This window comes from Meles meles, chromosome 15 (genome assembly GCF_922984935.1).
Source record: "Meles meles chromosome 15, mMelMel3.1 paternal haplotype, whole genome shotgun sequence".
NCBI classification, from domain to species: Eukaryota; Metazoa; Chordata; class Mammalia; order Carnivora; family Mustelidae; genus Meles; species Meles meles.
The window spans coordinates 37,039,421-37,060,141 of record NC_060080.1 but is presented as its reverse complement, the minus strand read 5'-3'; the positions used below and the strand labels follow the sequence as shown (position 1 = coordinate 37,060,141).

The 20,721-nt window shown below is 42.6% G+C and overlaps 1 protein-coding gene across 1 annotated transcript in view; it reads left to right on the top strand.

The window, feature by feature from the left end:
• Positions 1-7,693, top strand: part of ZC3H8 (zinc finger CCCH-type containing 8) — a 33,242-nt gene extending 25,549 nt beyond the window's left edge. The window contains exon 9 of the mRNA XM_045980030.1: positions 5,731-7,693. The gene's annotated coding sequence lies outside the window, so the exon portion shown is untranslated. The remainder of the gene's footprint in view (positions 1-5,730) is intronic.
• Positions 7,694-20,721: the final 13,028 nt, after the last annotated feature.

Sequence of the window (20,721 nt, the reverse complement as noted above, 5' to 3'; positions counted from 1 at the left end):
GGGAAGCAGGCTCACCGCCAAGCAGAGAGCCCGATTCGGGACTCGATCCCAGGACCCTGAGATCATGACCTGAGCCGAAGGCAGCGGCTTAACCCACTGAGCCACCCAGGCGCCCCCGAGTGTTGCATTCTTGAGATAAGTCCCACTTGGCCATGGTATATAACCTGTTTTGAATATTTTTGGATTTGGTTTGCTAATATTTTGTGAAATATTTTTATTCTATTCATATATAGCTTTCTTTTCTTATTGTATCTTTTTCTAGCTTTGGTATCAGGGTAATACTGGTTTCCTTAAGTGAATTGACAAATGTTCCTTCTTCCTTTATTTTCGGGAAAAGTTTTTGAAGGATTGGTATTATTTCTTCTTTAAATATGTGGTAGCATTCACCACTGAGGACACCTGAGCCTGAGCTTTTCTTCAACAGAAGATTTTACATACTGATTCAATTTCTTTCCTTTTTATAGGCTTATTCAAGTTTTTTTCCTTGAATTCTGTTTTGGTAACTTGTATTTTCCTATTAATTTTGCCATTTCATCTAAGTTGTCTACTTTGTTGGCATAAGTTTGTCCAATAGTACTGTTTTATAACTCTTTTGATTTCTGTATCAAGATTTTTGTATCAAGAAGAGATTTCTGTGCCAACAGTTTTGAGTTCTATATGATAGTGATGTCCCCTCTTTCATATCTCGTTTTGGTACTTTTGAGTCTACTCTTTTTTTTTCTTGGTCATTGTAACTAAATGTTTTGTTGATCTTTCAAAGAACCAACTTGGTCTATTGATTATTCTCTCTTTTTTTTTAATTGATTTCCACTCAATTTTTCTTATTTCTTCCCTTCTGCTTGCTTTGTGTTTCATTTGGTCCTATGTAGATTTTAAGATTTTATTTATTTATTTGACACAGAGAGAGAGATCACAAGTAGGCAGAGGCAGGCAGAGAGAGAGGGGGAAGCAGGCTCCCTGCTGAGCAGAGAGCCGGATGTGGGACTTGATCCCAGGACCCTGAGATCATGACCTGAGCCAAAGGCGAAGGCAGAGGCTTAACCCACTGAGCCACCCAGGCGCCCTCCTATGTAGATTTTAGAGTCAGTTTGCCAAACCCCTCCTCCCCAGCAAAGCAAAACAAAACCGGTTTGGGGTTCTTTTAATTGGAATTTGTTTAGCTGTATGCATTAGTTTGGAAACATTTGACAGCTTTTTGGAGTGAGTTCTTCAGTCCATGAATATGTTGTCTATAGTCTTTTTAAGTGTTTTTTTGATAAAGTTATCATTGTCCCCAGTGGGCCTACACATTCTTGTAAATTTTTTTTAAGTACTTTATAATTTTGGACGTTACTCTCATTCATATTTTTAAAAATATTTATTTATTTATTTGTTGGAGGTAGTGTGTGCACAAGCAGGCAGAGTGGCAGGCAGAGGTGGAGAGGGAAGCAGGCTCCCTGCCAAGCAAGGAGCCCGATACGGGACTCGATCCCAGGACCCTGGGATCATGACCTGAGCTGAAGGCAGTGGCCTAACTGACTGAGCCACCCAGGCATCCCATCTCATTCATATTTTTAAACTTGATTTTTCTGATTTGAACCAAAAACTTCGCTAATTTCTCTTTTAAAGTTGATAATCTGAGTAAGGTTTTCTGGATTTTTTTGTAGACATACATCTGCATATAATGATTTTTATTCCTTCTGCGGTTCTTATTTATTTTTATTTTTCTTGTCTTGTTGACTAGGCCTTGTAGTACAAGATTTAAGAACAGCTGTGTTGAAGTATACATTATATGTAATGCACTCATTTTAAGTGTACACCTCAGTTATGTTAAGTATATTCACACTGTTTGCATCCAGTCTTCAGAACCTTTTCATCTTGCAAAACTGAAATTCTGAACCTATTAAACAGTAACTACCCATTCCCTCCCTCCCCCAAGCCCTTGACAACCACCATTCTCCTTTATGTCTCTGATTTTGATGACGCCAGATACCTCATATAAGTGGAATCCTAGAGTATTTGTCTTTTTGTAACTGGCTTATTTCACTTAACATAGTATCTTCAAGGTTCATTAATGCAGCATGTGTCAGGATGTCCATCCTTTTTCAGGCTGAGTAATATTCCATCGTTCAGTAATATATTATTCCTATTACTCAGATTCCATACTGAGTAATATTCCATATTTAAAATGTATCTCCACATTTTGCTTGACCATTCTTCTGTTGATGGTTACTTGGAGTGCTTCTATGTTTTAACTGTTGTGAATAATGCTGTTACGAACATGATGTACAGATACCTTTTTGAAACTCTCCTTTCAATTTTAGGTATATATGCAGAAGTGGAATTGTTGGGCCATGTGATAATTCTGTTCTTAATTTTTTTGAGGAACCACCATATTGTTTCTGTAGTAGCTGTACCATTTACATTCCCACCACAAGAGCACAGGATTCCAATTTCCCCACATTCTCACCAACACTTGTTACTTTCTTTTTCTTTTTTCATTTGATAGTAGCCATCCTAATGGGTATGAGGTGGTAGGCATCTCATTGTAGGTACAGTTTGCATTTTCCTAATGATTAATGATGTTGAGCATCTTTTCATGTGCTTATTGGCCACTTGTATATCATCTTTGGAGAAATTCAAAGACTGTTCAAGTCCTTTGAACAATTTTGAATAGGGTTTTTGTTGTTTTAGGGAGTTCTCTAAATATTCTGGATTTTAATCACTTATGATAATACAACTTGCAAATATTTTCTCCCATTTCGTAGGCTGCCTTTTCACTCTGTTGATAGTGTTCTTTGATGTATAAGATTTTAAAATTTTCATGAAATCCAGTTTGTCTTTTTTTTTTTTCTTGTTCTGTTTCTGCCTCTGGTCTCATATTCAGGAAATCACTGCTGAATCCAATGTTGTCAAACTTTTATCCTGTCTCTTTTTCCTAAGAGTTTTATAGTTACTAGCTCTTAGTTTAAGTCTTTAATTCATTTTGAGTTAATGGATGAAGAGATATAGGAGATCGAAGAGAGAAAACTTTTTAAGTCTTTAATTCATTTTGAGTTTGGGAAGGGTTACAACTTCATTCTTTTGCATTTAGATATCCAGTTTTGCCAGCCCCAGTTGTTGAAAAGACTGTCATTTCCCCATTGAATGACTTTGGCACCTTTGTCAAAAATTATTTGACCGTGTGTGGGAAGGTTTATTTCTGAGCTCTGTATTCTATTCCATTGGTTTTATATATGTTTGTCTTTATGCCAATACCATATTATTTGATTATTGTAGATTTATAGTCAGTTTTGAAATTTAGAAGTGTGAACCTCAACTTTGTTCTTTTTTAAGATTATTTTTGGCTCTTTAGGCCTATTGAGATTCCATATGAATTTTAGGGTGGATTTTTGTTTCTGCCAAAAATGTTAAGATTTTTATAGTGAATGCACTGACGCCATAGATCACTTTGGGCACTATTAACAACTATATTAAGTCTTTCTGATTCATGAACATTGGGGTGCCTTTGCATTTATTTATGTTTTTATCTTCAGAAATGTTTTGTAGTTTTCATTGTACAAGCCTTTCACCATCTTGGTTAAATTTCCTAAGAATTTTATTCTCTTCAAGGTATAGTGAATGGAATTGTCTTCTTGACTTCCTTTTCCGATTGTGTGTAATTTGTGTATAGAAATGGAACTGATTCTTCTGTGTTGACTTTATATCCTACTGGTTTGTTGAATTCATTTATTAGTCCTTTTTTTTTTTTTTAAGATTTTATTTATTTGACAGACAAAGATCACAAGTGGGCAGAGAGAGAGGAGGAAGCAGGCTCCCTGCTGAGCAGAGAGCTCGATGTGGGACTCGATCCCAGGACCCTGGGATCATGACCTGAGCCAAAAGCAGAGGCTTTTACCCACTGAGCTACCCAGGCGCCTCTCATTTATTAGTTCTAACAAAAAGTATTTTTGTGGAAGCTTTAAGGTTTCCTACTTATAGATCATAGATTCTACATGTAGATTATAGATATATAGATAAATGTTTTTTTACATGATAAAATATATTATACCTTAATAAGAAAGTAAGCGCCATACTTAATGGGGAAACAATGGAGGCATTTCCACTAGAAGTGTTTATGTGCAGTGGGACTGTCTAGTTTCTGAAAGTTGAATAGAATTTCCCTCTGAAACCATCTATATGTGGTGCTAGTTTCATTTAAGAATGTCCTTGATGAAACAGTAAAAATTATTAATGTTAAACTTCAATTCTTGGTTTGTCTTGTCAATGTTATGTATAATGAAATGGAAAGATGTATAAAGTATTTCTACCTACTCAGTGGTGTTCTCAAGGAAAAACATTTGTGTGCTTTTATCTTAATTGCAAGCTGAATTAGCTGTATTTTTTCACGAATACTCAAAAGAACAACTAAGGGGCAAACTTTTTTTTTTCAGATGTAGATGTTCAGCAGGTACTTTTTCACAAATGAATGAAATGACCCCATTACTTCAAGGAGAGTAACTAAAAGTATTCGTTATCAATGATAAAAATCTGGCTTTGAGCAAAAATTATAATTTGGAACATTTGATCTGTCTCTCTGAGCTTGATAGCTTTCCTATACTTTTTGTCAGATTGGTTGGTAATAAAAGACTGGTGATATTTTAAAATGTGGTGTTTTAAATAATGTATAATGAAACATTTGAAAGGTATGCATAAATTAGTAAGCTAATATTTCCAAATAAATAATGCATGGTGTTTCAGAATTATGCATGGGTTAAATAATCCATCCAACCTACAATATAGATTATTGAGTTTTAATGTAACAGTACAAAAATTTCCTTCTTGGGGCACCTGGGTGGCTCAGTGGGTTAAAGCCTCTGCGTCTGGCTCAGGTCATGATCCCAGGGTCCTGGGATTGAGCCCCTCATGGGGCTCTCTGCCCGTCAGGGAGCCTGCTTTCTCCTCTCTCTCTCTGCCTGCCTCTCTGCCTACTTGTGATCTCTGTCAAATAAATAAATAAAATCTTTAAAAAATAATAATAATAGGATAATAGAATACCACCTTTAAAAAAAATTTACTTCTTGTGGTTTCAGATTTATATTGTAACTGGAAATTTGGTTGTGTTTGCTTTTAGTATGTGTTTGCTCACCACTTTATTTTTTAGCTTTTCTGAATAAGTTTTAGCTTTTCTCGTGTGGAGTATATAATGTAGCTGGGTTTTGTTCTATGAGCCAAACGTAAAATCCTTTACTTCTTTTGATAAGTGAATTAAAGCCCATTCACATTTATTGAAATGACTGAACGTTTGGGTTCATTTCTGTCATTTTATAATATAGTTGCTATGTAAATTATGTTACATTACATTTGTGTGTTTTCCCACTATGATGCATTTTCTTGTTTTGCTCTTTTATACATTTTACTTTCTTCATTTCCTTTTTATCCTTTTGTTCTTTTTCCACTTTTATCCAATAAATCTTACTAAGTTAACATTAAAATCTCTCCTGTCTTGTAATATCGTTTACATTGTTGATGTGATCTCTTTTTTGTATCACTTCTGAAATCAGTCAACTCTTGTTTCATTACTTGCATTTTTTTTGTTCAGTTTTTGTCTTAGTTTTTGAATTTTAAGTCAGGATATTTAATTCAGTTTGGATTTTTGTGTTACAGTTTACTGCTGCTGCATGGATTTTTGTGGGGAAGGGAGTAGGGGTGGATAAGTTGGTAATTTTCACTGGCTGATGTGTTTTGTTGTGTTTTTTTTTTTTTCTGTAGTTTTGTATAGATGAAGAATACTTATGCCTATGCCCGTTCAAGACTGTTGATTTGGAGTGGTTTACAAGAGTCCTCATTTAAAGCGCCCTCTTGTGTCTGTATGATGTTGTGCATCTTCTTTAATGGATGGTGCGGAGTGGACAGAATCTAGTGTACGAGTGAGGGAATTAGTCTTCACCAAGATATTCCAGCCGGTGGAACAAGAGAGAAGCATATATGGCAGAGATGCTGGCTGGTAGGTCAGTATTATGGTACTAAATTGCAGAAGTCTTTTCTGATTGAGTTTTGGCAATAAAATAGGAAGCAAGGTTAAGCTGAGTGAGGATGGATAAAGAGATATAGGAGATCGAAGAGAGAAAACTGTTAAGTTTCTCTAAGAAGACACTGGGATAACAGGTAGATGATGACTATGTGGTTAGATCTTTTCATGTCATTAAATACATTTGCAACATATTTTTAATGGTTGCTCATAATTTTGTTTTATGGCTTAAATTATGGTTTTCTGATTTTTTTTAAACCTGTTTTTTCCAATATCTTACTATTGTAAATAAAATGGAACAATGCCTCTTGCTATGCCATTCCTATACTTGGAGTCAACTTTTTTTTTTTTGTTAAGGCATGAGAATGGTTATATTTTTCGTTGGTTCATAAACTGTAGTGAAATTGTACACTTGTGTAAAATGTAAATTTTAGAAGTGTGATGATATGTTTAACATGATAGTCAAAAGCAAAATTCTCCAAGCACAAATCATGAGATTCTAAATATGCACTTTTATATAGTGGTACTGATTATTATTAGAACAGTACTGGAAGACTGAAACTGTCATCATCATATTGTTTTATTGGTGGGAAGAATAATAGCATCACTGACTTGCTGTATACAGAGTATACCAAAGGTAACAAATTTTTAGCAAAGTTGTCTTTGAAAATATGAGTCAGTTACTTATAACATAATCCTGCTAAAACAAGAAAGAGAATTGTGCATACTTCCAGTAGAGGTTTATCAGTCAAGGCCTAGGAAAGGAAGAAACGAGGATAGTTCTTAGACCATTAGCATTAGCAGTCTATGAGCTAGGAGGGAGTCATCTCTTCATGCCCCAAGGTTGCTTGGTTCACTCCCTGGCAGAAGCTAGGGAGGAGGGTAAGACGATGCATTAGAAGCTGCCAGAGGAAGTGACAGAGGAGAGAGGCTGGGCTGATATTTCAGAAGGATCCATTATAAAAGTCTTCAATAATTTGATGAAATTGTGCAAAGGAGCGATTACATTACCTGTAGAATTGTTACTTTGTATTTTTTAAACATCACATATAATTCAGAGGATTTCCAGATCCTGTCATAGCTCACAATTTTAGAAGGGCAATTTTTTTTTTTTTTAAGATTTTATTTATTTACTTGACAGACAGAGATCACAAGCAGGCAGAGAGGCAGGGAGAGAGAGAGGAGGAAGCAGGCTCCCCGCCGAGCAGAGAGCCCGATGTGGGGCTCGATCCCAGGACCTTGGGATGGTGACCTGAGCCGAAGGCAGAGGCTTTATTAACCCACTGAGCCACCCAGGCGCCCCTAAAAGGGCAGTTTTATAGCAAACCTGTATGTATGTAACATTGGTCAGCAATAAGCTAGCACTTGTGCACACTTATCATCTGTGGGCACTGTGCTATTTTATTTCAACTATTTAACTTTCTTATTTAAGCCATATTACTCTATGAGATAGATAATGGAATCAAAGGCATAGAAAAGGAAATAAATAGGAACATTTACCTTCTATTTTTTCTATTTCCATGAACCTTGAAAATACTTATATTTGATCTTCTATGACAGTTTAACAATTTATTTCTGTTAGGGACTGTAATCAAGGGAGCAAGACTGATACAAAGCAAAGGTCAAGCAAAGCTTTATTTTGCTCCAAGCATCGAGAATCAAACCGACTGGTCGGGGCCGTCTCTTACAAAGAGGTGACCCCTCCCAACCTCACAGACTAACTTTTATAGAGGTGGTTGAGCCTGGCTATACACAAGTGGCCAATGAGATTGCAATACACAGAGAAAACTGCATAGTCATGCTAGGTCTGCCACACAGAGAAAACTGCTAGGTCACACACGGGTGGCCAATTGAATTTCAATTTACCCTAGTAGATATATGCAAGCCCCACTGATTGGATGTCTCCACCTGGCCTGACCCACCCTTGTATCTGGGCTTTGCAAGTAAGTTCCTCTGGGAGGGGCAGGGTCAATCTGAGTTCACTGCATAAACACAAAATGGCTCCCTCTGGCTAAGTAGGCCCTTATAATTTCCTTATGTTACTTCGTGTACAGTTCAATGCTGGTGAGGTATAAATATTTACCTGTAAAGTTCATGTATGGGAAAAAGACAATTATATATTCCAAGTGACACTATCCTTCTCATTTGTAAACTTAGGAGACCAAGCAGAGGTTTGAGGGATTGAGAAGTCAGAGAAGTTTAAAAAAAAGCTCTTATTTTACAACTCCTATCTTGATGAGGCACAACATATTTGTGTGAGTGAAATCTCTTAACTTCATTAAATTAAGTTGAGGAGAGACCTGTTCTCCCCAGTGTGCCCTTCATAGCTAAGGCAGCCATTAGGCTGTGAGTGTCTTACATCTGGGTTATTATTGCATCCTAAGGCGCACTCTCCTGCCTCCATTTTCGACTTTTGGTTCTCCAGTTCACTCTCTTTTCCTCAGTGAGAGCCCATTTCCCAGTGTCCTGCTTCAACCATGTCCCCCCACCGAGTAGTACCAAATCAAGATCCATTTGTCCGCCAGTCTTTAGTGCCCTGCGGTATAGCCGTCTCAGCCGTACTGTGTTTAGTTCCTGCTACCTTGTGCTCCTCGCTGCTGCTCCTCTTGATTTCTTCCTATGAGGGAAATGTCCCTGACCCTTGATGCAGCTCCAGACAGGTACATCAGTACTAAAACTAGAATCAGTAAAAAAAAAAAAAAAAAAAAAAATCTGGACCAGAAGAAATGTAATGGAAGAAATTTCCATTGTAATAGAAAAATCTGTACGTGGATTTCTACATCATTTGGCCAGGATGGTTATTTTTTTTTTTAAAGATTTTTATTTATTTATTTGACAGACAGAGATCACAGGTAGGCAGAGAGGCAGGCAGAGAGAGAGGAGGAAGCAGGCTCCCCGCCGAGCAGAGAGCCCGACGCGGGGCTTGATCCCAGGACCCTGAGATCACGACCTGAGCCGAAGGCAGCGGCTCAATCCACTGAGCCACCCAGGCGCCCCAGATGGTTATCTTTTTTAGAGCCGAAACAAAAAGGATGACGTGGTTATCTCTTTAACCTCTCATTATCAGAAAGGAGGTGGGATATAAAACACCTCTCCTAACAACTCATGTAAACAATTCTTATGTGGGTCTACTTAGTGAGTAGAATGAACACAGTTTTCATTTCTCAGGTTCTGTGTTTCATATAACGTTTTTTTGTGGTCAGTTGCTAAAAGCCACAAGACAGTAAAACTCAATTTTTTTCAGTTGGTAAGATAATAGAAGTTGAGTGTGTAGTCTTTTGCTGTTTTGATTTGATCTCGTAGAACTTAAGGAATTCAGACCCAGAGGTATTAAATGACTTGCCGGTTGTCTCAGTAGGCTTCCTGACTTCCAGCACAAGTGTCTCACTCCGTTGACTGGTTTTGCTAAGCATAACCACTGGAGGGTTGCTTTCAAAGATTTCTTCTGAGCTCTTGCTTGTTGAGGTCAAAATACTATGACTTGGTGATCTGGCCTACGGAATATGGGGCTCATACTGACAATTAGAAGCATAAATGCCACATTTGGGGTTTAAGGAGAGCAGAATATCTCAGGTTAAACACCTGCTGAATGCTAGGATTATATATATGAAATCCTTTTAATAGCTGTTATAATCCTATAATAGGGATTATTATAGCAATAGTCATTGTTATTATTATTTACAGACAAGGAAACCATATTTATAAGAAGGCATTACCTGCCCTGAGTTTCCATAGCTTATCTGCTTAGTTGCATGCCGTCACCTATGTTTTCTCACTTTTCTAACAGAATTTCGGTTTTGCTTAGATGTCCTTTCCTCTTCCATTTTATCATCTTGCTTTGTAGATGGTGGGCTCTGGCTTAAACCCTTAAGGTTGTATCAACAAAGATCTAAAGTTGTGGTTCTCAACCTTGGCTTAGCACTGGAATCTTTGTAAAGGGAAACTTAAAAAACACTCACACACACAAACACAAAACACAAAACTCAGAAATTCTGATTTTCTTTTGGCCGTAGTGGGGGGCAGCGTGTAAGGAGGCCTGGGTGCGGACATGAGATTTTTGGTAGCTCCCAGGTGATTCTAAAGCATAGCCAAGGTTGAAAACCACTGGTCTCAACAACTAATGGAAGTGCCCATTCTTGCCAATAGCCGGTTTAGGCTTGAAATATGAATCCTTGTCCTTAGTGTACACTTACGGGAAAGTTAACCTCTCTTGAGACACACAGGGTTAGACACTGCCATGTCTAAAAATGACACCAGAACAGATGCAGCTGTCTTACGACCTCAAGGGGAGCTAGCTTATCAGCTGAAGATGACAGAGAAGGAAGCTGGGTCCTTGATAACAACTGACCCATGGAATTTCTCAGTCTTAGGAGATACCAACCTTCACACTTTGTGTTATACTACATGAGAAGTACATTTTCGTTACTCTATAAGCCATTTTGATTTGAGTTCCCTGTTACCTGCAGCCAAAGGCAAGCTGATAAATGTGAGTCAAGAATCAAACCTCCATTCATCTCTCCAAAGTTCATGTTTTTCCCCTGACAACCTTCTTCACTGAAGACAGTGTTCCTTCAGGCATGGACCAGTAACTGGGAAGGAAGAGGTATATTTAAAGGAAAGGAGAAAATGTATGTTTTGGGTCTGGAGGGATAGGATGCCCAACTCAATTCAAAGTGGGGTTGATTCCTGTAAAATTTGTAACACTCTCCACATGATTTAAAAAGAAAGTAAGAAAAAAGGGTGTATCTTTAGTTGCTATGTGTCATTCTGGGATATGTGTTTATTTTCATAGTTAATATCTCTGTATTTGGAATGTATTTTACAGTTGATGGAATATCTCATTTTACTCAGCAGGTTATTTTTTCTTATTGGTGCATAAAAAATGATCTTACCGATAAGTTAGTGACATTTAGATTTGATTGAATGTAATTTTTAAATTGAATTTATGTATGTATATAGTCAAAAGTTTACTGTGAGATAAACTTAACAAAATTTATTTTGGATTAATAAATTAAAGAAAACAAGATTTTTTTAATGAAAAAGAGTGGTTCCCTATGTCTGAACTTCCCCTCCCCTCTTTGTGGTAGGCAGAATTCTAAGATGGCTCCCAGGATTCTTGGCTCCTGGTGTACACGATCTGTTTAACCGCTGCTCTCTGGGCATTACCATGTGATGGACTTCACTCCCATGATTATCTTACATTATGTGTCAAAGATGAAGTGGTTTTACTTCTGAAATGATTGAAGTCTTAAATCAGTTGGTTTGGCGTTTAATCCCAAGGGAGATATTCCCAGGTGAGCCTAAGCTATAATCATATGAACCCTTAAAAGTGACTGGGTCCTTCCTGAAGCCGAAGATTAGAACGGAGCTTCCTCCTGGCCTCGAAGAAATAGGTTGCCATGTTGTGAGAGGGCCATGTGTCTAGAGCCGAGAACAACGCTTGAATGGTGCAGAAGAAGCAAGAACTCAGTCTTTATAAAACCCCAAGTTACTGAAATCTGCCAACCAGAATGAATGAATTTGGAACAGGTGTTCTGGGCTCATTTTGTACATTCCCACCCCAGCCTTCAAATCCACCATTTCTCTAAGGAGCTCCAATTCCTTCTAATGGAGACTAGTATTTATAATCCATGATGTAGGCGCTGGGTATGATTCTTGCTATGGTGTCTGGTCAGATGAAGACAGGCCCTGAGAACACAGATCGAAAAGTGACGGTCTGGTGGGGAATGGAGCTTCTGAGGAGCCCAGAATCTGGCCTACCCACTCTGGGGACCACTAGGGTTAGGACTCTGGTTTTCGCAGTGACTGAAGTTGTGGGGCCGTTGGTATTCAAGGCGACTGTGGGACTAGGGAGAGGAGAACGATATTAGGGCAGGTCACTGCCACAAGGCATTTTACCAAGATTCAGCTGTTTTTCTTGAGTAAATTCTCTCACTTGTAAGCCTTTAATTTCCAGAGTTCTGAAAAAATTGGTTTTGACTGTTTTTGCCATTTCTCATGCCTTTTATGGAGCGGTGGATTTTCAGAGATCCTTAGTCTGCCATTCCGGAAGTAGAAACTGTGGTTCACTTTTAAGTATTGTTTGACATCATACTACCTTCTGTCCCCCCACCCGCTCCTGTCTGCACTTTAGAGATATTTATTTGTGACTGGTATGAAGACTGAACGTGTGCCAGCTTCTAGTCCTTTTATTTCAGAATTCCCCCTTTCCTGCCTTGCCATCCAGGGACTCCTCTTTCTGGCAGGATGCTCCTTGTTCCTGAGTATCTGGGACCTTCTCTCCTGTTCCAAATTTGTAACTACCTTTTTTAAGAGTTCCACAGAAGTGGTCTTATTTACCAATTCACATAAGCCTTAGATAAATAAAGTTTTCTATCCCAGCTGTGTCCTATGCAAAAATACTTCAAATTTATTTGCCTGCGTGTGTTGCTTGGCAGGTATATTCGTTACATAATAATATAAACTAGACTTTAATCTTGGACTTCCTGAGCAAGTCTGTGCTCCGGCCCCGTATCTGCTGACACACCAGCTCTTTTCAGCTTTCTGTAGGCCCACGGACTGCAAGCCAATTTAAACTTCCTCGCGTAGCTGAACTCTTGTTAGGTGAACCCGGAATCAACAGAAATGCTCCTTATTTCAGCCAAATGCGCATAAACAGTCATTTCAGTCCTTGAAGAGGGAAAACCTGGTCCCCGTGAATTCCTGATTGTCTCAGAGGCTGAATGCCTGTCCTTGTGCAGCCGTGAAGGGTTCTATGTTCTCCCCAAGCTGGGGAGATGATGTGTGCGGCCCCTCCGGAAACAGAAACCTGCCCAGCCTCCCTTGGCCCCTGCCACTCCTGCCTGCCAAGCTGCAGGGCTATGTTCTTTGAGATGCTCTCCAGCTAAATCTGGACCAGGAAAGGGAAAAGAGTCACCCTGAGTTTTTAAATGGGATGTGCAGCGACCCCCTGCCCCAATCTGGGAGCCAAAAGGCAAGACAGAGAGAAGAGGGTGCCCTGTAACAAATGGGAGGATGCTGCTGGTACCCATGGCCGCCATTTTGTTAAAGCTCAGCAGGACACCAGAGCTGTACCCAGCATAGTGTGGGAGTTGCGTAAAGGATTGTGACACAGGTCTCCTGGGCCCACCCTCTGAACAGCAAGCCTCCTTTCTTCAGCCCCCAGATCCATTCCCAGGACTGGAAAATAGGGGCTTAGGACCTCAGTCATGCCTGCAGGTGTCATTCTCCTTGCTGACAAGGAGAGGGCCTGGCCCATATCTCTGTGGTTAGGGGACAGCTTTAGTGAATGCCGGGCACAGCGCCCTTCATCCTTGACTCTTCTGGGCTCAGCATCCTTGGACTCCTTGTCCCTGATACTCTGGAAGCAACACGAGGGCATCCATCCAATATGTCTGTCTTGTTCAAGGCTGTGCCTGCAAGGATCAGGCACATAGAAGACCCTCACTCAGTATTCATTAAATCATTATCAAAATTTCTTTTCTTTTTAAGAGAGAGCATGCCAGCGGGGGCTGAAATGTCTGGAGCACATGTAAGGGAGGCTGGGCTAAGCTATGAGGCTCACTTGCTTAGGTGTGGTAGACGCGTGTTCAACTCAGGAAATTTCCAACCTATAATGGGTCGGAATATAGGGCCGTGAGCCCATCATAATTCAGGGAAGATCTGTATGTGACATTCATGTGCACACATGAGGGGCCTTCGAGGCTTTGTAGCTCCTCCTGAGCAACCCAGCCTCCCTTATTATTTCCAGACTCAGGACTCTTAACTAGCGCCATCCCCAAATCCCTGCTAAACCTAGCCAAGCTCTGCACGCCAGGGATCCTGGGGCCCTGGTAGAGAGCACTGGTTGCTCGAGTTGGGAGTTGATGCCCATCGCAGACCACCCGGGACCCACTTAGAGTCAACAACAACATGCTTATTATTTGCTGTAGCATGGGAGAGGTTGCAGTTCAGGGGGCTGGGTGCCATCTCAACAGAAGGGTATTGGGGAAAGATAATTCGAGTTCTTGAGACTAGAGTGAATCATGGGATGGTCTTGGCAGGCATGGGTCAGATGTCGTCAACTAGAGAGCTTCTGGCAGGGTCGGTGGTCTTGTCTGTGAGTGAACAAGTGTGAGGAGTCTACACCGGGGCGCTCTGTGACGTGCGTGCCCTGAAGGGAGGCAGGTTGTGGGGTGCGTGAGGCCTAGAGCTTTGCGTTTCGTCAAGTCGCGGTTTCTGTTTCAGTTCCCTGGTTCTGCTCACAGCCTGGCTGACAAGAGAGCAGTTTTTCACTCTTTATTAAGGGGAGACTGTGGCAAATCCTATGAGGGGGCACGCTGGGCAGGGACCTGCCTATCTGACCACCATGTCCCCGCCAACTCTGAGAGGGGCAGCTGCGTACAGCGGCGCCCCTGGAGACTGCCTGGGAGATGGCTCGGCTTCCGGGAGGGCCCTGCCTGGCCTCGGAGGAGTTTCTGTGGCATTCCCATCCGTGTGTGTTTTGCCTCACTTTTGAGCTAGATTTTAAATTGTATCTTCTGTTTGTATAAGAGGAAATGGGGGGCACCTGGGTAGCTCAGTTGGTTAAGCATCCGACTCTTGATTTTGGCTCAGGCCATGATCTGAAGGTACTGGGATCGAGCCCCACTTTGGACTCCATGCTCAGCAGGGCATCTGCTTGAGATTCTCCTTCCCTCTGCCCCTCCCTCTGTGCGCGCTCTCTCTCTCTCTCTCTCTGAATAAATAAAATCTTTTAAAAAAGAAAAAGAGGAAAAGGAAATGCAGGCCTTGTGTTCTGGGTCTTATGGCACAAGTTGACTGTAATCAAGTCCCCCCCCCCACCCCCCACTCTCTAATGTCACTTCATGTTCATGAAAGCAGAGACTCTCACGGAAGTGCTCGTTCACGGGCAAGCCACAGAGGGAGGGGGCTCCCATGGCTGTGCTGTGGGAGTAAGAGCCGCACCCCTTCTGCTGTGGGAATCCTGCTGGAGAGGGGAGGGGGTGGTGGGGAAGGAGGGGCAGATCCTGAAGGGAGAATGGCTTTGATTTTGTTTCCAGCCTCTAGACTAATCCAGGGTTAGGATTAAGAGTCCAAATTCCTTCCTTATCCCTGGAGTCAATGACTCTCTTTATGAAATATGCTGATTGAGCCCTTTGTTTCGGCTGGTCCTGCTGAAAGAAGTAGAATTATATCATTACTAGTTACAATATGAGCCGATTTCTCTTTCAAAAAAAAAGAAAAAAAGGGTACAATGTTTGAAAATCAGCCTCTGCCATGTCCCCAATGTGACTTTGTACTCCTCGCAAATGGCCTTCTTCTGGGACTTTAGCACCAGTTGTTACTTTTTCTTTAAGATAAAAATCTTTATCTAAAGTCTATCTTTATCACTTTATACTGTCATCTTTATCACTCTGCAGTGAGCCAAGATTATTGACAAAGACAAGGATGGTGGGGCCAGGATGCAGACTTCTAAAGAGAAGTCTGTGCCGGGCAGTTAGTGGCTGTCCATGATGCCGGGGATTCCCCGGGTTCGAGATGAGCCTCCCCCAGCAGGTGAGATGACTGACCCTCAGCAGCTGCTTCGGAGAGGAGACTGGGACCCTGGGTGTATTTGTTTCCTCTGGCTGTGGTACCAGAGCACCACAAACTGGGGGTCTTAAGACAACAGAAATGTATTCTCTCACATTTCTGGAAGCTACAAGTCGGAAGCCAAGGTGGGGGCAGGGCCACACTCCCTCTGAAGGCTTTAAGGCCTGATCTTGCCCTGACTCTTCCTGTCTTCTGGTAATCCTTGGCATTTCTTAGCTGCGACAGTGTAAATCCAACCGCTGCCTCTGCCTTCTCTCCCTGTGTTTGTGTCTGTGTCTCGGTTTTCTCTTCTTATAAGAATACTTGTCATTGGATTAAGGCCCACCCTCATTTTCATTTGACTACTTGCATCTTTGAAAACCTACTTACAAGCATTTGACTACTTGCATCTTTGAAAACCCTACTTAGAAGCAAGGGTCCTATTCACAGGTACCAGGTGTCAGGATTGTACGTATCTTTTCAGGAGGACACAATTCAACCAACAACCCAAAGCCTGCTCTGCTCCAAGGCAAGAGGTTGGGGTAGAGCTGGGTTTGGCTTTTCTGACCTAATACTCTTACATGGTGCTGGGAAGCCCATCTCAACCTCTGAGACCTACCATTCCAGCCCAGTTTTGCAATTTAAGATATTAGTCATGTGTCTCTCTGTTCATTTGTTGTAAAGCAGGTAGAAGGAGTTGAATTTATTCCATTCCTCCCTCTACAGCATAATCTCATCATCAGTGATGGAGGGATTCTTTCACATTTATTTTTTCCCCTTTCTGCGCTGACCCAGTCAGGCTATGAACCAGTCAGTGATGCGGGGGTCAGAAACAATCCTAAAATCTCCACGATTTAAAACCACAAGGATGATATGACGCTCATGCTGTTCATGTTGTAGGTCGGCAGTTCGCTGCACTGCTCGGGCACCTGAGTTGAAAGGACAGCTTCCACCTGAGTGGGGGCGGCTGCCATATTGGAGGCTAGAGGAGGACTTGGATGTTCCACCTGGTACAGCCCAGTCTTTGGCCCTGAAGAGGCGTGCACCACCTCTTGGACAGGACTGGTCCCACCTCCAGCCACAGTGGAGAGAAGTGCAGATCTACCATGGCCACCCCCCCAGAGGTGGGAGAATAGAAAAGATCTCACCAAATTCACCTGTGTCTGCCAGGAACGCAATTTCTCTTATTCTGTGTCCTGTCCATCACCTTGTCCACAGGTTTCCATTAAGAATTTCATCTGTAGGAAGCCCTCACTCCTGTTCCCGTCCTGTTCCTCTAATAATTCCCTTCCCAATCTATTGTCTCGGGGCCCTGCCCTTTATATACCGAATTAAAGCGGTTTATGGCAGCGACAGGTGGTCCCTCATGATTTAAGGTTCTTCAGTTATCAGCTGGTGGACAAGTATTGAGCACCTTCTGTGAGCAGGCAGATGCTGAGGCTGCGTCCTCGGGAGTGCAGAGGAGATGCCTGATCTCATGGAGCTGGGAGTCACGCCAGTTAGATCCAGGCTGTATTGGGCTACAAACAATAAGAACTCCACCTCCAGCCCACTGACACCACAACCACATTATCTCATATAACAGGAAGTCCAGAGGTGGAAAAGGTTCAGGCGTATTTAAATGAAACTGGGACCCCAACTCATTTCCCTTGGCTCTGCTTTTAGCCAGGAGGCTTTTTTCTTATACTCTCTTGTTGTTAAAAAAAAAAAAAAAAAAGGCTTCCAGCAGTAGCTGTGATATGTATTTCTTCCTATTCAGTGGAAAGGAGACCTTTCCAACCATACTGTAAGAAAGCCCTTCCCTTCACTCCGCCTGGGACAATCCCTGGATATATAGCACGAGCTGGGGACTACCCAGTGTCAGCCTGGGTCTCTGACACCCTTCAGCCAAGGATGATGCTGTGTCGCCTTGGAACCTGGAGGGTGGGGGTGCGGTGGTCCCCTTCCCCTAAGACACAGCCTGGAATAAGGAGTGTATTTGTTGGCTAGTGCTGCCAGAGCAGAGGACCAAACACCGGGTGATGTAACAACAAAACAGTTTCTTCACAATTCTGGGGGCTACAAGTCTGAGATGAACCTGTCAGCATGGTTGATTTCTTCCGAGGCCTCGCTCCTTGACTTGTAGATGTCCATCTTCTTCCTTTGTCCTCATATGGCTTCCTTCTGTGTGTATCTCTTCCCTAATCTCTTTTTATTTTTTAAAGAATATTTATTTTTGCGTGAGAGAGCGTGAGTGAGCACATGCACGCGTGAGCTCACGAGCAGGGGGGGTGGAGCAAAGGGAGAGGGAGGCCCCCCTGCTGCGAATGGAGCCTGATGCAGGTCTCCCTCCCAAGGATCCCTCCCTGGGATCATGACCTGAACTGAAGTTAGACGCTTAACCGACTGAGCCACCCAGGCGCCCCAATGACCTCACTTTAACTAAATTACCTCTTTAAAGACCCTGTCTTTAAAGTATTAAGGATTAGGACTTCAACATGGAATCTGGGGGAAGGTGGGGACAGAGTTCAGCCCACAACAACAAGAAAAGGTCGTCTGAACAAAATAAGTTTCTTTTCGGAAGGTAGAAAGGGGAAATGGATACTGGTTAGGCAATGAACAGGGTCTGTGCTATGGAGAGAGGGAAAAAACCGGGTAACCAATACAGTGATGGCAGATAGTGAAAAATACTTGGAAAGAAAATGCAGCAGAGTAAGGCAATCAAGAGAGACTGCAGAGGGTGAGCAGCGTTGGCGAGGGTGGCTGGGATGTTGGAGCTACGCCAAGTGGAAGGCTGAGCGAGGAGAACTGCAGGGAGGAAGCAGCAAATCCAAAGGCCCCCAGGCAGGAATGAACTTGGCAGAGTCAAGGGACAGGGAGGAGGCCGGTGCATTTAGAAGCATCATGAGCAGTGGTCCAGGAGGTCAGCAGGGGCCAGACTACTCGGGACTCTGGGTATTTGGGATTACATTCTACGATCCAGCTGCCTTTGGGGAGACACCTTGGTGATGATTGAACATGGAGTGTGTTGAATTTCCACATGGCCAAATAACCATGGAGATACATCTGACCTGTGGGCAGACTCCAAACCACCTAAACCCATCACTGGAGTGAATAAGACCCCCCCCCCCCCGCACCCCCACCCCCAACTGCAGGGCGGTGTTCTCATCTCCAGCATTCAAGGCCTGCCACCTCCTACTGGCCAAAGGTGGAAATGGAGGAATTTGTACCTGAATTTTTTTTTTTTTTTTTTTAGGATGGCTGTTTTTTAATTTTTTTTTCCTTTTTCTCATTTATTTATTTATTGTACCTGAATTTCTAACCTAGGACAGGGCCATAGGTGAGGAACAAACTCTTCCTGTGATGGCCTTTGGCACCTTTGGTGGTGAGGGTGGACGCATCCAAGAAGCAAAGATCTTGGGGCTCCTGGGTGGCTCAGTGGGTTAAAGCCTCTGCCTTCAGCTCGGGTCATGATCCCAGGGTCCTGGGATCGAGGCCTGCATCAGGTTCTCTGCTCAACGGTGAGCCTGCTTCCCCCTCTCTCTCTGCCTGCCTCTCTGCTTATTTGTGATCTCTGCCTGTCAAATAAATAAATAAAATCTTAAAAAAAAAAAAAAGAAGCAAAGATCTTGTCTTCAGTAGCATATCTGACAACTCGGAAAGGGAAGGGAGGCGAGCCATTGTACAGCGTCCCTGTGTGACTGTTGCATAAGCAAGATGGACATACCACAGGGCCGGTTTTCCCCCTAAAAGTGTATGTAAAGATATTCCTGGGGTAAAGAACTAGATTGCTAAAATCTAACTCTTCACTTGAGGGTGGTCTCATTCAGAAAATTCTTTTAGCTCAAACCTGCTTTTCACCAAATCATACACTCTCATTTCTAAGTTAGCAGACATTTCCTTGGCTTTGCTAGTGCTGGATTTTCTTGGGGATCCTCCTTGTGAGAGAGGGTATGGCAAGTTGTGGCTCACTTCCCACTTGAGTTTCACTAATGAGAAACATTTTAAGGGCCTCCTTCTCCAGCAACTGGTCCCGACCCTTCTAGTGGTCTCCTTCCCCCATCTCTGCCCTTGGCCAGCTTGCAGCACCACGCATGTTGGACTTTCTACCCCTTCTACCATCGTGAATGGTACCCCTTGTGAGAGTGAAGATCTGATCTCCCGGGCACCTGGGTGGCTCTGTCGTTAAGCATCAGCCTTTGGCTCAGGTCATGATCCCAGGGTCCTGGGATCGAGTCCCACATTGGGCTCCCTGCTCAGTGGGAAGCCTGCTTCTCCCTCTCCAACTTCCCCTGCTTGTGTTCCCTCTCTCGCTGTGTCGCTCTCTGTTAAATAAATTAATAAAATCTTAAAAATAAAAAAAAATCTGATCTCCCAACATAAGTGTAAGTCCTGTCTCAGGCAGGGGTCATCTGAAAAGGACAGCCAAAAGAGGTTGAGCAAAGGAGGACAGAAAGGACGCAGGGCTATAGAATAAAACCCATAGGTCCGAAGCCAGATCTTGTGAGGCACCGGAACCTGAAACAGGAAATTAGAAATGGCCCTAAAATCCTTTAAAACTTCTCCATTCAACTCAACCTGATTCTGACACTGAGGACTCAGTGGTCCATTTCCGTTTCCCTTGACTCAGTGCCTGCCTGTGACTACTTCAACCAACAGTGTGACCGAGGTGACCCCATGTGACTTCTGAGGCTGGATCACAAAGGTCATGCATATCTCGTTTTCTGGAACACGCACCCTAGGAATCCCGAACCACTGTATCAGAAGTCTGATTATCCTGAGGCCACCACACTCTGAGAAACCTGAGCCACGTGAGGAGCCCAGGGATGGCTGTTCTGGTCATCAGTTCCCATCTTCACGTTTCCCGGCCAGGTCAGACATGCGAGGAAGTGAGTGACCCTCGGGTCACCGCAGCCCTGGCCCTGGAGTCTTCTTATCAGAGGGAGGTGCAGACGTCATGGAGCGAACACAGACCATCCCCCTATACTCTATCTGAATTCCCGACCCACAGAATCCATGAGCATAGTTCTATAATGGGATATTTCATACAGCAGTGATAACCAGAACACAGAATTAGGCTCCAAGTTCCCATGGTCTTATTTTCTCTCTTTCCATGTCAGCATCATTGTTCTCTGTCTGTGTAGGTGCCTTTCTTTTGTGCCCGTAAGCCAATGTGGTCATCCTAGGCCTTGCTTTACATC